Raw genomic sequence first — 13,826 nt, 5'->3', positions numbered from 1 at the left:
GATTACCGTACCACTCTGGCACGGATCTCACTCTGGTTGATCTACGAGGTTCAGTAGTATCTTGTCCTGAAGTTTCATGATCATTATCATTAGCTTCCTCACTTATTGGTGTAGGTGTCGCAGAAACAGTTTTCTGTGATGTACTACTTTCCAATAAGGGAGCAGGTACAATTACCTCATCAAGTTCTACTTTCCTCCCACTCACATCTTTCGAGAGAAACTCCTTCTCCAGAAAGTTTCCGAATTTAGCAACAAAAGTCTTGCCTTCGGATCTGTGATAGAAGGTGTATCCAATAGTTTCCTTTGGATATCCTATGAAGACACATTTCTCCGATTTGGGTTCGAGCTTATCAGGTTGAAGCTTTTTCACATAAGCATCGCAGCCCCAAACTTTCAGAAATGACAACTTTTGTTTCTTGCCAAACCACAGTTCATAAGGCGTCGTCTCAACGGATTTTGATGGTGCCCTATTTAACGTGAATGCGGCTATCTCTAGAGCGTATTCCCAAAACGATAGCGGTAAATCAGTAAGAGACATCATAGATCGTACCATATCTAGTAAAGTACGATTACGATGTTCGGACACACCATTACGCTGTGGTGTTCCGAGTGGCGTGAGTTGCGAAACTATTCCACAATTTTTCAAATGTACACCAAACTCGTAACTCAAATATTCTCCTCCACGATCAGATCGTAGAAACTTTATTTTCTTGTTACGATGATTTTCAACTTCACTCTGAAATTCTTTGAACTTTTCAAATGTTTCAGACTTATGTTTCATTAAGTAGATATACCCATATCTGCTTAAGTCATCTGTGAAGGTGAGAAAATAACGATATCCACTACGAGCCTCAATATTCATCGGACCACATACATCTGTATGTATGATTTCCAACAAATCTGTTGCTCTCTTCATAGTACCGGAGAACGGTGTTTTAGTCATCTTGCCCATGAGGCACGGTTCGCAAGTACCAAGTGATTCATAATCAAGTGGTTCCAAAAGTCCATCAGTATGGAGTTTCTTCATGCGTTTTACACCGATATGACCTAAACGGCAGTGCCACAAATAAGTTGCACTATCATTATCAACTCTGCATCTTTTGGCTTCAACATTATGAATATGTCTGTCACTACTATCGAGATTCAACAAAAATAGACCACTCTTTAAGGGTGCATGACCATAAAAGATATTACTCATATAAATAGAACAACCATTATTCTCAGATTTAAATGAATAACCGTCTCGCATCAAACAAGATCCAGATATAATGTTGATGCTTAACACTGGTACCAAATAACAATTATTTAGGTCTAATATTAATCCCGAAGGTAGATGTAGAGGTAGCGTGCCGACTGCGATCACATCGACTTTGGAACCGTTTCCCACGCGCATCGTCACCTTGTCCTTAGCCAATCTTCGCTTAATCCGTAGTCCCTGTTTCGAGTTGCAAATATTAGCAACAGAACCAGTATCAAATACCCAGGTGCTACTGCGAGCATTAGTAAGGTACACATCAATAACATGTATATTACATATACCTTTGTTCACCTTGCCATCCTTCTTATCCGCCAAATACTTGGGGCAGTTCCGCTTCCAGTGACCAGTCTGCTTGCAGTAGAAGCACTCAGTTTCAGGCTTAGGTCCAGACTTGGGTTTCTTCTCTTGAGCAGCAACTTGTTTGACGTTCTTCTTGAAGTTCCCCTTCTTCTTCCCTTTGCCCTTTTTCTTGAAACTAGTGGTCTTGTTGACCATCAACACTTGATGCTCCTTTTTGATTTCTACCTCCGCAGCTTTCAGCATTGCGAAGAGCTCGGGAATAGTCTTATTCATCCCTTGCATATTATAGTTCATCACGAAGCTCTTGTAGCTTGGTGGTAGTGATTGGAGAATTTTGTCAATGACGCAATCATCTGGAAGATTAACTCCCATCTGAATCAAGTGATTATTATACCCAGACATTTTGAGTATATGCTCACTGACAGAACTGTTCTCCTCCATCTTGCAGCTATAGAACTTATTGGAGACTTCATATCTCTCAATCCGGGCATTTGCTTGAAATATTAACTTCAACTCCTGGAACATCTCATATGCTCCATGACGTTCAAAACATTGTTTAAGTCCTGATTCTAAGCCGTAAAGCATGGCACACTGAACTATCGAGTAGTCATCAGTTTTGCTCTGCCAGACGTTCATAACATCTGGTGTTGCTCCAGCAGCAGGCCTGGCACCCAGCGGTGCTGCCAGGACGTAATTCTTCTGTGCAGCAATGAGGATAATCCTCAAGTTACGGACCCAGTCCGTGTAATTGCTACCATCATCTTTCAACTTTGCTTTCTCTAGGAACGCATTAAAATTCAACGGAACAACAGCACGGGCCATCTATCTACAATCAAACATAAACAAGCAAGATACTATCAGGTACTAAGTTTCATGATAAATTTAGGTTCAATTAATTTACTAAAAGAACTCCCACTTAGATGGACATCCCTCTAATCCTCTAAGTGATTACGTGATCCAAATCAACTAAACCATGTCCGATCATCATGTGAGATAGAGTAGTTTCATTGGTGAACATCACTATGTTGATCATATCTACTATATGATTCACGCTCGACCTTTCGGTCTCCGTGTTCCGAGGCCATATCTGTATATGCTTGGCTCGTCAAGTATAACCTGAGTATTCCGCGTGTGCAACTGTTTTGCACCCGTTGTATTTGAACGTAGAGCCTATCACACCCGATCATCACGTGGTGTTTCAGCACGAAGAACTTTCGCAACGGTGCATACTCAGGGAGAACACTTCTTGATAATTAGTGAGAGATCATCTTATAATGCTACCGTCAATCAAAGCAAGATAAGATGCATAAAAGATAAACATCACATGCAATCAATATAAGTGATATGATATGGCCATCATCATCTTGTGCTTGTGATCTCCATCTCCGAAGCATCATCATGATCACCATCGTCACCGGCGCGACACCTTGATCTCCATCGTAGCATCGTTGTCGTCTCGCCAATCTTATGCTTCTACGACTATCGCTACCGCTTAGTGATAAAGTAAATCATTACAGGGCGATTGCATTGCATACAATAAAGCGACAACCATATGGCTCCTGCCAGTTGCCGATAACTCGGTTACAAAACATGATCATCTCATACAATAAAATTTAGCATCATGTCTTGACCATATCACATCACAACATGCCCTGCAAAAATAAGTTAGACGTCCTCTACTTTATTGTTGCAAGTTTTACGTGGCTGCTATGGGCTTAAGCAAGAACCAATCTTACCTACGCATCAAAACCACAACGATAGTTTGTCAAGTTGATGCCGTTTTAACCTTCGCAAGGACCGGGCGTAGCCACACTCGGTTCAACTAAAGTTCGAGAAACTGACACCCGCCAGCCACCTGTGTGCAAAGCACGGCGGTAGAACCAGTCTCGCGTAAGCGTACGCGTAATGTCGGTCCGGGCCGCTTCATCCAACAATACCGCCGAACCAAAGTATGACATGCTGGTAGACAGTATGACTTATATCGCCCACAACTCACTTGTGGTCTACTCGTGCATATAACATCAAACCATAAAAACCTAGGCTCTGATACCACTGTTGGGGAACGTAGTAATTTTAAAAAAATTCCTACGCACACGCAAGATCGTGGTGATGCATAGCAACGAGAGGGGGGAGTGTTGTCTACGTACCCTCGTAGACCGTTCGCGGAAGCGTTATATCAACGCGGTTGATGTAGTCATACGTCTTCACGTCCGACCGATCCAAGTACCGAAAGGACGGCATCTCCGAGTTCTGCACACGTTTGGCTCGGTGATGTCCTCGCCTTCTCGATCCAGCAAGAGGGGCGAAGTAGTAGATAAGTTCCGGCAGCACGACGGCGTGGTGACGGTGTTGGTGAAGAACAATCTCCGCAGGGCTTCGCCTAAGCACTACGAAAACTATGACTGAGGATAAACTAGAGAGGACGGGGTTGCCGGCACACGGCTTAGTGTTTCTTGATGTGTCTTGGGTGTTAGCCCTACCCCTCTATTTATATGTTGAGCCTTGGGGTTGAAACTTGGAGTAAAAGCCTCCACAAAGTCGGTTTCACCCGAAAGGAAAGAGTCCTTCTCGGACTCTAGGGCCAGACGCAGGGTTCCCGACGTCTGGGCCCACTTCCCACTGATGAACGCACGCAGGCTCGTGGCCTGCGGTGCCGACGCGCGCAGGCTGTGCGATGCGCTCACTTTCGAGGACTCCACCCACCCACTGATGAACACGCTCCTTGACCTCCCGGACGGCAGGAGTTCCCTGACAAGGTCCCGGCCGCTGTGTTCATCACGGCCTTCATGCTGTACTGCGCCAGCCCGCGCCGCCGGCGCCACAAAGTTGGAGAACTCAATTAGCTACTGGGCCCATTGGTCGCCATTTGCATGACAAGGTGCGGTGATGATGTGGTGCTGCCCGACTGAAGGTGCAGCTCATGAAGCAACTTGTGTTCCTGGCCACGGTCACCATGTGCATGTGATGATGTGAAGGTGCGGCACGGGAGGAGTACCGGGATCGTGATTCATCTGAGTGCACACCAGGTACTTGTTGAAATGCATGAGAGGGAGGAGGAAGAAAAAAGATGATGTTGGCGTGTGGGGCCTACATGTCATAACAGTCAAAATAAACAACGTTGATTTTCCTGCCACTTCAGCTCTGACAGGTGGGTCCTGCCTGTCATACACATTAAATCATCTAAAACGGTCATTCAATAATTTTCTTTAGTTTTAAGGAACGAATTACGAAAAAAATCGTAGTTTTGGGTCAAAAATTTAAAAGTTTAGTTCCGTGGGATCTGGGATGCCAACCCCAATTGTGATAGTTTTTTTGTCAAATACTCCTAATTCAGAGTGTCTAAGCTCTGTAATACAAATTCTAGCACAACAGAGTCATGGAAATTATCAGGTGTGATGCCAAATTTACTTTCTTATGTGTCAATGGATTGAAAAAACACAGGATCATGACCAATATGTATAGAAGAAACTTTAGCTTTATTACCATGCCTAGGCAAATGGAGGAATAATAAAAATTTGGGATATAGGACTGCCTAGTGCATTTCGGACCAATCAGCATCTTACAGTAAAAATAACAACAGACTGTCTGCATCCCCGAAGTAAAAACAAGTAGCACATAGATCAATTTGTACATAACTCCATGCCATAGAATAAATTACCGTGTGGCAAACAAGTTAAACGTCTTGTTGTCGGACCCCAGCATCCTTTTGAACCGAAAAAAAAGCACCATTGTACAAGTGAGAGAAAGCACGTCGAAGGCAGAGAATAGGGCAGGCGATACAGAAGAGGCCATATATATGGAGGTAAACAAGGTCAAGTAGCATATAAACCATATTTTGTACTAATATTTAGTACCAAGTTACCAGCATATAAAGGACCAGACCTGTAGGCTACATCAGGCCGTGAGCCCTCATCACGTGGAGAAGGAATGAAGACTCCACCAAACCTCCACACATGTGTGAGTAATTCTCTGTCCATATCACCCTCTATATATACCACTCCCATAATCACAAAAATATATTGTTCATCCATCCATGGGTTCTAAGTACTGATTCTCTTATTGGGCACATTTTTTTTGCAGGAATATTCGGCACACACACACACACACACACACACACACACACACACACACACACACACACACACACACACACATATATATATATATATATATATATATAGAGCTCAATCGAGAGGTTGGGTGCCTCCATGACAGAAAAGAGAAGGTGGGACTGCTAAGCTCCACAAGGAACTAAAGCTGAATCTAGTGATCAGTGCCACAAAACCTGTTGTCTAGCAGAAATGAAAGCTGGATGCGGGAATTGAATTAGGGTTTGAAAGGTGTTCTATCTGTCAACTTTCATCCTCCGGAAAACAGATAAAATCCAGCTGTTACGTCCTGTAGGTGTTGCTGTCAAGTTGCCGTTCCAGTTAATTAGGATAACAGTTAATATCCAGTTTTGCTGAACTCATGCACACGGAATCAGCTATGTTTCTGACTCCCCTGACGTCGTCTCTTCTATTTTCTGATACAAAAATGCAAATTAGTTCATAACATACAACAGTGATCTTCATTAGAATCAGAGAATTAGCCCGAAACACCACAAATACAATGCAAATTAGATGAGGTATTCTACTAGCCAGAACTGTGTGTCTGCCCCCACATGTCGGCGGCATTTACCCGTGTACATTTTTTGATGAATGAGACGTTTAATCTTTGTTGTCCTGAAATAGCAGAGTGACACGGTAAGAGTGAAAGATATGCTCATGGAGATCTTCGTTGCTAGGGAAGCTATCAAGTCAAAATTATATGTACACAGTCTTACCAAACTTTAAATTTGCAGATATAAATTTGTATTCGACGAACGATCAGCTCAGGCGATGTTCTCCCGAGCCATCAAGATAGTTTGAACACATGTTATCCATTTTATAAGAAATTGTCCAAAACCTGAAGGTATAGAACCATTAATGTCACTGACGTAGACTAGAAGACAGTGGAAAATATAGTGGCCGCGCAGATCACCTATATAAGATGCTGCACATGCTAAAGTTACTCTCAGCAAGCAGCAGGTAACTCTGATAATGGCATGCCCAGCTCTCCGCCCTCGCTGGCGCAAGCACATGTGTAATCTTAGATCTTACCACAGCCCTGCTAGCCATCACCCTCTACACATCCTATGCATCATCTCGGATCCTCCGGCGACCTCTACATCAGAGAGTTCGCCCAGAGAGCAGATGACCGTATACCACTCATCGAGACAGTGTTCCTCCAGCTAAATAGCTTCGACGGTATCTTCAACGAGCATGTGACGAATGCAGTCCTGCATAACACAGGAATAGGGAGTATGCCATGATCAAAGAACTGGAGAGGTATGTATGTACATAACACGGGAATTGGAGACATCAGTACATAAGCAAATACAGCTTCAGGAGGTCGATCGAGAGGTTGGGTGGTACGTGCCTCCAAGACGGAACAGGGAAGGTGGGACTGCTAAACTCCTCAAGCTCAATCATGCCTACCCAGCTCTCCTCCCTCTCTGCATCCGCGGGCATATGCGTAGTCTTCGTTCTCACCATAGCCCTGCTGGTGATCACCCTCTACATCCTAAGCAACGCTGGATCCTCTATGTCTTCTGCATCAGAGAGCTCATCCATAGAGCCCTTGACCGGCCACCGCTCATCGGGACCATGTTCCAGCCGCTGGACAACTTTGACAAGATCTTCGATGAGCATGTGAAGTATGCGCTCCTGCACCCCACTGCCAGGCTCGTTTATCCTGGGCACAGTGAGATCTTAACCGCCGATCCTGCCATCATCAAGCATGTCCTCGAGACAAACTTCAGTAAATTCAGCATTCTTGTTCATCATTGTTGTTCCCCGTCTCTTTCTTGGGCAGGAAGTTTTCCTTGCTCATCATTTTTCTTCCTGCTCCGCCCTGATTGCTAGCCGCCCCCGCGTCCCTCTCCGAGGCGACATGGGGGAACCCTAACCGCCTCCGCCGCCGGCCTTCCTCCACCCTCCCCTCCCCCTCGCCGCCGCCGAGAGCCATCGCTGGGCAAAGCCCAGGCAATGCCGGCGGCGGTGGGGCTTCTTCCCTGGCGCATCTTCCCTTCTTCCTCGCGGCGGCTTAGTCACTCCCGGTGGGCTTGCTGGCGTGGCGCTTCGAAGCGCCGGCGGCGGCTCGCTTTGTGGCAGGTTGGAGGGCCTGTCCCCGTCTGGTGGTGTTGCGTAGACAGCGGCTGCGGCCTAGGGCTCTTGACCCCAGATTGGATCTGGGTGGTGCTCGGGCCTGGCCGTGGCTGCCTGTCAGGCGTGGTGGCGGCGAGTCTCGCGGCCTCTGGGCATCGTGGAGGTGCCGACGGTGGCGTGTGATCAGCCTGGTGGCGGCGACGGTCGTGCACGGGAGTTGGATTCCTTCGAACAGGTCTGGGTGAAAACTTGCTTTTGGCTACTGCCAAGGCCAGCGGTGGCGGCGCTATCTGCATCGTTCCCTTCTAGAAGGCATCGCCGTGGAGAAGTTCAAGGCCACTCTCTGCTACCTCCGGGGAAACCCTAGATCGGATGATCGGATGACAGCGGCGCTCTGGTGTCGTTCCTCCCTTGGGGGTGTCATTCTTGGAGGTACACACGTGATCGAGGGACCAGAGGACGGATTCTTTGGTGGAGCGGTGCGTCGTCTCACTCATTGATGGCGGCGGATCTCGGCGGCATGACGCTGTGGTGACTCGGCGTCCGATGCGTAGAGATGGACTCGCGCAGGAGGGTGAAGCGGTCTGGCGTCATGGTGGCGTCGACAACAGCTAGACCGGGCAAGGTAGATGCGACAGTACAGCTCTGAAGATGGATTGTTGGCAGGTGGCTGTAGAGGCCTCATACCCGATAGGCGTCCTGGTTGAGGAGTGCGCTGGATCGGTGGGTGCCCCATACCCGGCAGGCGTCCTGGATGGGACCTCAGGTCTTAGATGTTAGATTTGGCTGCGAGGTCTGTTTGGTATTAGGCCTAGACTATCAGCATCCCTTCATCAACACGATAGGAGTAGCGACAGATGTTGCCTAGACGGTGCCTTTAGTCTTATTGTTGTATTACTTTGTAAGGTTTTGTCTGAACAATTAATGAAGTGGCTGCATGCATCGTCTAAATGCAGAGGCCGGGGGTCTTCCTCTTTCTCTAAAAAAAAAATTTCCTCCTCTATATCTTGCTATCCAATAACATTGTTCAGCCTGCATGTCATATGTTAAACTGGATCCTGCAAAATTTAAAACACAGGATGGTAAAACCCAAAACTTGAGTAGTCTGTAGAACATATTGGCATGTGAATTCAGATTCAATCTAGTCAGACTAATCATATTCTACAATTTACAGGGTACTATTTAGATAGTAAACTGAATGCCTGTGGCAATTTACAAAAAGTGGTAGACAGTAGTGAGTCTGACTACAATTTAACAATGTTAGATCCTATTTGACAGGGGACCTTCAACACGGAAATCGTGAAGGATCTCTTTGGAAATGGGATTTTCCGGACAGAAGGGGAGAAGTGGTGACACCAGAGGAAGCTAGCAAGCCATTAGTTCTCAACCAAAGTGCTATGCGACTACAACAGTGATGTTTTCAGAATGAATGCTGTAAAACTGGCAGTGAAGACCTCATCAGCAGCAGCTAACAGAATAACCGTAAGACATGATTGTATTGTAAGTGCTAAGATCATATTTCTAGCTTTAATAGTCCAGTCTATGCCTGACAACTTTTGAACTTTAACCTACAAAAGAGTGAACAAATCAAACCCTGGACCTAAACTGCCAAACAAACATTCAGTTAACTATTTGGCAAATAACGGGGGTAAACATAGTTTCTTCAGAACTTCTGTATCGAGCTATGAAGTAAAGACAAGAATTAATTGACTCCTAGATTGAAATTTGAGGTAGCACACTTGCACCAAAAGAAGATTGACTTGATGCGCATTTGCTAGCAGTACTCAGGACCTTTTGATGAGAACTGTGGATTCAATATTCGAAGTGGGATTCGGTTTTGAGCTGAACACACTATCTGGATCAGATAAATCCTGCTTTGAATTCAGCAAGGCCTTTGATGAAGCAATTTCTCTTGTTTACTATCGGTATGTTGATATGTTGTGGAAGCTAAAAAGGTATCTTAATATCAGGTCAGAAGCCAAACTGAAAAAGAGCATAAAGATAATCGACGCCTTTGTCCTACAGTTGATCCATGAAAAGAGAGAGAACATAAGTGGTCTTGTAAGTCAAACTGTACGATAGTTTCTTACAATTATTACAAATTTTCACATATGTTCATTTTTATCTTTTATGGTAAATGCAGAAAGCCAGAGATGGCATACTTTCAAGATTCATACTGGAAAGTGACACTGTCCCGTTAAGACACTACAGCAAATACCCTTACATGGTTCTTCTACATGCTCTGCAAGAAGCCAGTAGTGCAGGATAAGGTTGCCTTTGAAATCAGAGAATCTGTTGAGTGGACGCAAGAAGATACCCATGGAAATGTTCACCGCAAGATTGAAACAAGGTCGTATTGGAAAAAAGCACTACCTCCATGCTGCCATTACCTAGACTCTCCGGCTGTATCCTAGTGTTCCAATGGTATAAATGATTCCTCTTGCTATTTCCTTCTAAGAGGAGAGTCAAGCAATAATAAGTCCAGATATGATTCGACATAATTTAATTTAGATTTGGCATACACAGTAACTTATTTTGTGGTGCACTTTCAGGATGGTAAGATGGCAGATGTAGATGAGGTTACTACCAAACGGCCATCCAGTGATAAAAGGAGATGGAATGAACTACATGATTTATGCCATGGGGAGGATGAAACACCTCTGTTGTGAATATGCGGAAGAACTCAGAGCTATGACATGGATCCGTACGTGGTTGTTACTCACTCCTATGGACTCCAGGGAGCATTTGGCTACTGGGTGCAACCGCTGAAAGATGGTAGCATGGGATATCTTCAATCGGTTTGGATGGCGGTCACATAATAGGATAGATGCTTAGTCATTTTTTTCCTATTGTCCTGCCGGTTGTGGGATTTTCTTTGTTGGCTTTTATTTATCTTTGCTCCTTTTGCAAGCTGTAAACAGAATCCAGACCTTGTTTTTGCTGCAGCATTTTTAATAATATGGCCACATACATCGTTCAGATGCAGAGGCCGGGGGTAATCCTCCTCTTCAAAAAAAATGAAAGATGGCTTGTGAATGGAGTCTTCCAGCAAGAGAGCCCTTACAGCCGAAAAAGTAGGATCTGACCCCGAGTCAGTCCCCCAACAGGCGACTCGGGCCGATCAATCTTTCCGTCTGCCAGCCCTCTCCGTTTGGTCTCTCCCCTTGCCACCGCCGGCAGCCGATGCCGGTCAAATCCCGTGCGGCGGCGGTGGGGTGCCTCAGCTGGTCCCCCATCCTGTGGTAACTGCTGGTGCTCCACGATGGCGGGCGGTGGCGGTGTGGGATCTTGCTGGGAGCACGATTGCGCTGGTATCGATCTGCGGGTCAGGCTCTTGAGGTGTTTGCTCATGGCTCCAAGGCTGCGTTTGTGCACTGCACGCGGCGGGTTGCTCTCTTCAGCGGCGGGCGGGGCGGTGTGGCGCATGCTGCTGGTGGAGGCCGGTGGCAATGGCTGCTAGGCAATTTACGGCTCTGGCTTTCACCGTTGGTGGCCAGGACGCATCGTTGTCGTCCGTCTCCGGCCCTCTGCAACTCTCTCCCTAAAATCTGATGACTCTCGGCCATCTACCTTGGTTTGTAGATGTGGAGGTACCGTTTGGTGCCATTCGACGTGGGTGGCGGCAGAGTTCGCAGTCAAGTACACTGGCTGCTGGTAGACGGCATAGATCCAGTCTGACGGGCTTTCTGACTTGCAGTGGTGGCGGCCTTCGCCCAAATTATGTAGTGGTGGTGGCAAGCATACCACGTTCGATGGCGGACACAAGATGTCTGCAGTGGTGGATTGGCACAAGTGTGGCACATGGTTGCTTGGCTAAAAGTGCATGGTGGCCGAGAACCGGAGGTATTTGGCAGTGGTTGGATAATGTGAGCATTGCACAGGTGGTGGACGGTGGTTGATCAGGTCCTGAGAGGCCTCCGTGCCAGTTCTGCATGCCTGCATGCTCGATGTCTTATCCTAGGCCCTCGTCAAATCTATACTCTATACCTAATATTAAAGGACGGAGGCTTTCATGGTTCTTCATAGGTCATTCTTTTATATCCATTGATTTTATGTTAACCATTAGAATTGACGGCTGAGATTTAAAAGGATACAAATAGAAAATCAAGTAAGACCGAACACAGGCACATAAATAAAAATTGAAGACTAAAAGTTGCAGGCACGTAAAGAAATTGGAACCCGAACACTACAAGGAACAAATCAAGGAAAAAGGCAAGCTTAATCGGAGGAGGAAGAGGCCCACGTACATACGCCTGATCTCTATGGTAAAAAATGAGCTTCCTACCCCCGCACGACCTCAAAGGAAAAAAATAAATCAATGTTTGTTAACATCGATACAGTCATACATACATGATCGTAGCCTGGTGCCCCCTCTCGCATCCAAAGAAACAACGAAATGGAAGCCAACGGAGGTCGTCACGCAGCTAGAGATGGGGCGCAGCCGCGGAACACGGTCTCCGTCTTGAGGACGCACGCCACAGGTGCCACAGATGCCGAGACACGAACACAGCTGGAGGCATTGGACGTGACCCTCTCGTGGTTGGGAAGAAGCAGCCAACTGTGGTGGAATAGGCTTGCTCTGTTTAGGCCGAGGAGTCGAGCGGCAAGGCGAGACCGCGGAAGATGACAACGCGGTCCGTGCAGTAGTCAAACATGTATTAGCATATTGACCCCCCCTCCCCCCCTCCATACTGCCATCGCCTCTTGCCAGGGACGACCACCCCCGTCTGATCTACTCCACCAGTGCAGCAAGCTGCTCCTCCAGCCTGCCCAGCGAGGTCCCATCACGCCTGATCTAGCAAAACATAGCAGTAGTTTTGCTCTGGTTCTTCCTGTGTTTCCTCTCTTTTGTTTCTCTTTTTTCTCAACGCTGCGATCCTCAGTATATATGCATGCTGCATGATGGCAACACTGCTTGTATTTTTGTGTGCATTAATGGATGGTTCTAATGAGATACATCATCGAGCCTCCGTATTATGGATCTGGTATTGTACCTATACTGGAAAATTGGAAAATGGTGCAGGCCATCTACACTGCGGCAGCTAAGCCGTCATGTTGGAGCAGTAGCGGCTGCTCTAATTGCCGTCCATCTTCGACATGGACGGTGTTCTACCTAAAGGTGGTCTAAGTCTACCTCCGTCAGGCACTGCGAGGAAACATCGAGGCACGTGTGTTCATCTGCTAATACAGATTAACCACAAATACCCACATATATCTCATCAGTTATCACTGTGTAAATCAGTAGCAGCCAGTAGTACACACAAATTCTCTTAAATTCTAAGAAAAATATCTTATTTATTGTAACTCAAATTTAAGCTGCCGTCGTTCCAAAAATTTTTAGAATTACGTTGAGTTTCAAAACTCTATTCCAAATGAATTTAAGGTGTCTTGCATATGCTTAATGATTTACTTTTATTTTTTAAGTGGAATTTTAAAATATTTATTTTAGATTTTATATGACGGAGAAATTATTTGAGTTGATTTGATTATGGAATTTTAAATGACTTCCGCATCAATTTCAAGTCCATACCTTACAAAAGACACTCAAAACCCAAAATAATTGTAGCATCATATAGGATTATAATTGTGTATTATATGGAACGAGAATTTTTAGCAGCCGAAACTAGGCAAGGAGGTCGTGGTCAGCCGATGCACAAAGCAGACGCTCCGACAAGGTTGAGCTGGCGGCTAGGCTTAGCCGTAGGAGCGCTTTGGAGGCCACCGGGCAGCAAGGGAAGTAAGTGGCAACATGATTGTGGCGTCGTCTTGAAACTGAGGGCATTAGTTTGTGAGGTCTTGAGTTATACTTATTGTGTAAAGGGCATTTGACATTTTTTATTCTTCCGTTGCAACGCACGGGCAAGTTTGCTAGTGACTCCTATAAAGACAGAGCGGGGTTGCAGGATGGCCCCACTTGGGTTCTTGGCGATACCGATAGTCTTTGTCGGTAGCCTGTATCTGCTCACTGTCAAGGACTTGAGCCTACTACATGGCCCCTTGCCTGGGCTCTTGGCGGCATCGGTGACTTTGCTGATGCCAGCGGGCGTGTCCTGACCCGCTCCTCATGTACATTTTATGCC

This window comes from Triticum urartu, chromosome 7, assembly GCF_003073215.2.
Source record: "Triticum urartu cultivar G1812 chromosome 7, Tu2.1, whole genome shotgun sequence".
Taxonomy (NCBI): domain Eukaryota; kingdom Viridiplantae; phylum Streptophyta; class Magnoliopsida; order Poales; family Poaceae; genus Triticum; species Triticum urartu.
Note: the sequence above shows the minus strand (reverse complement) of the source record.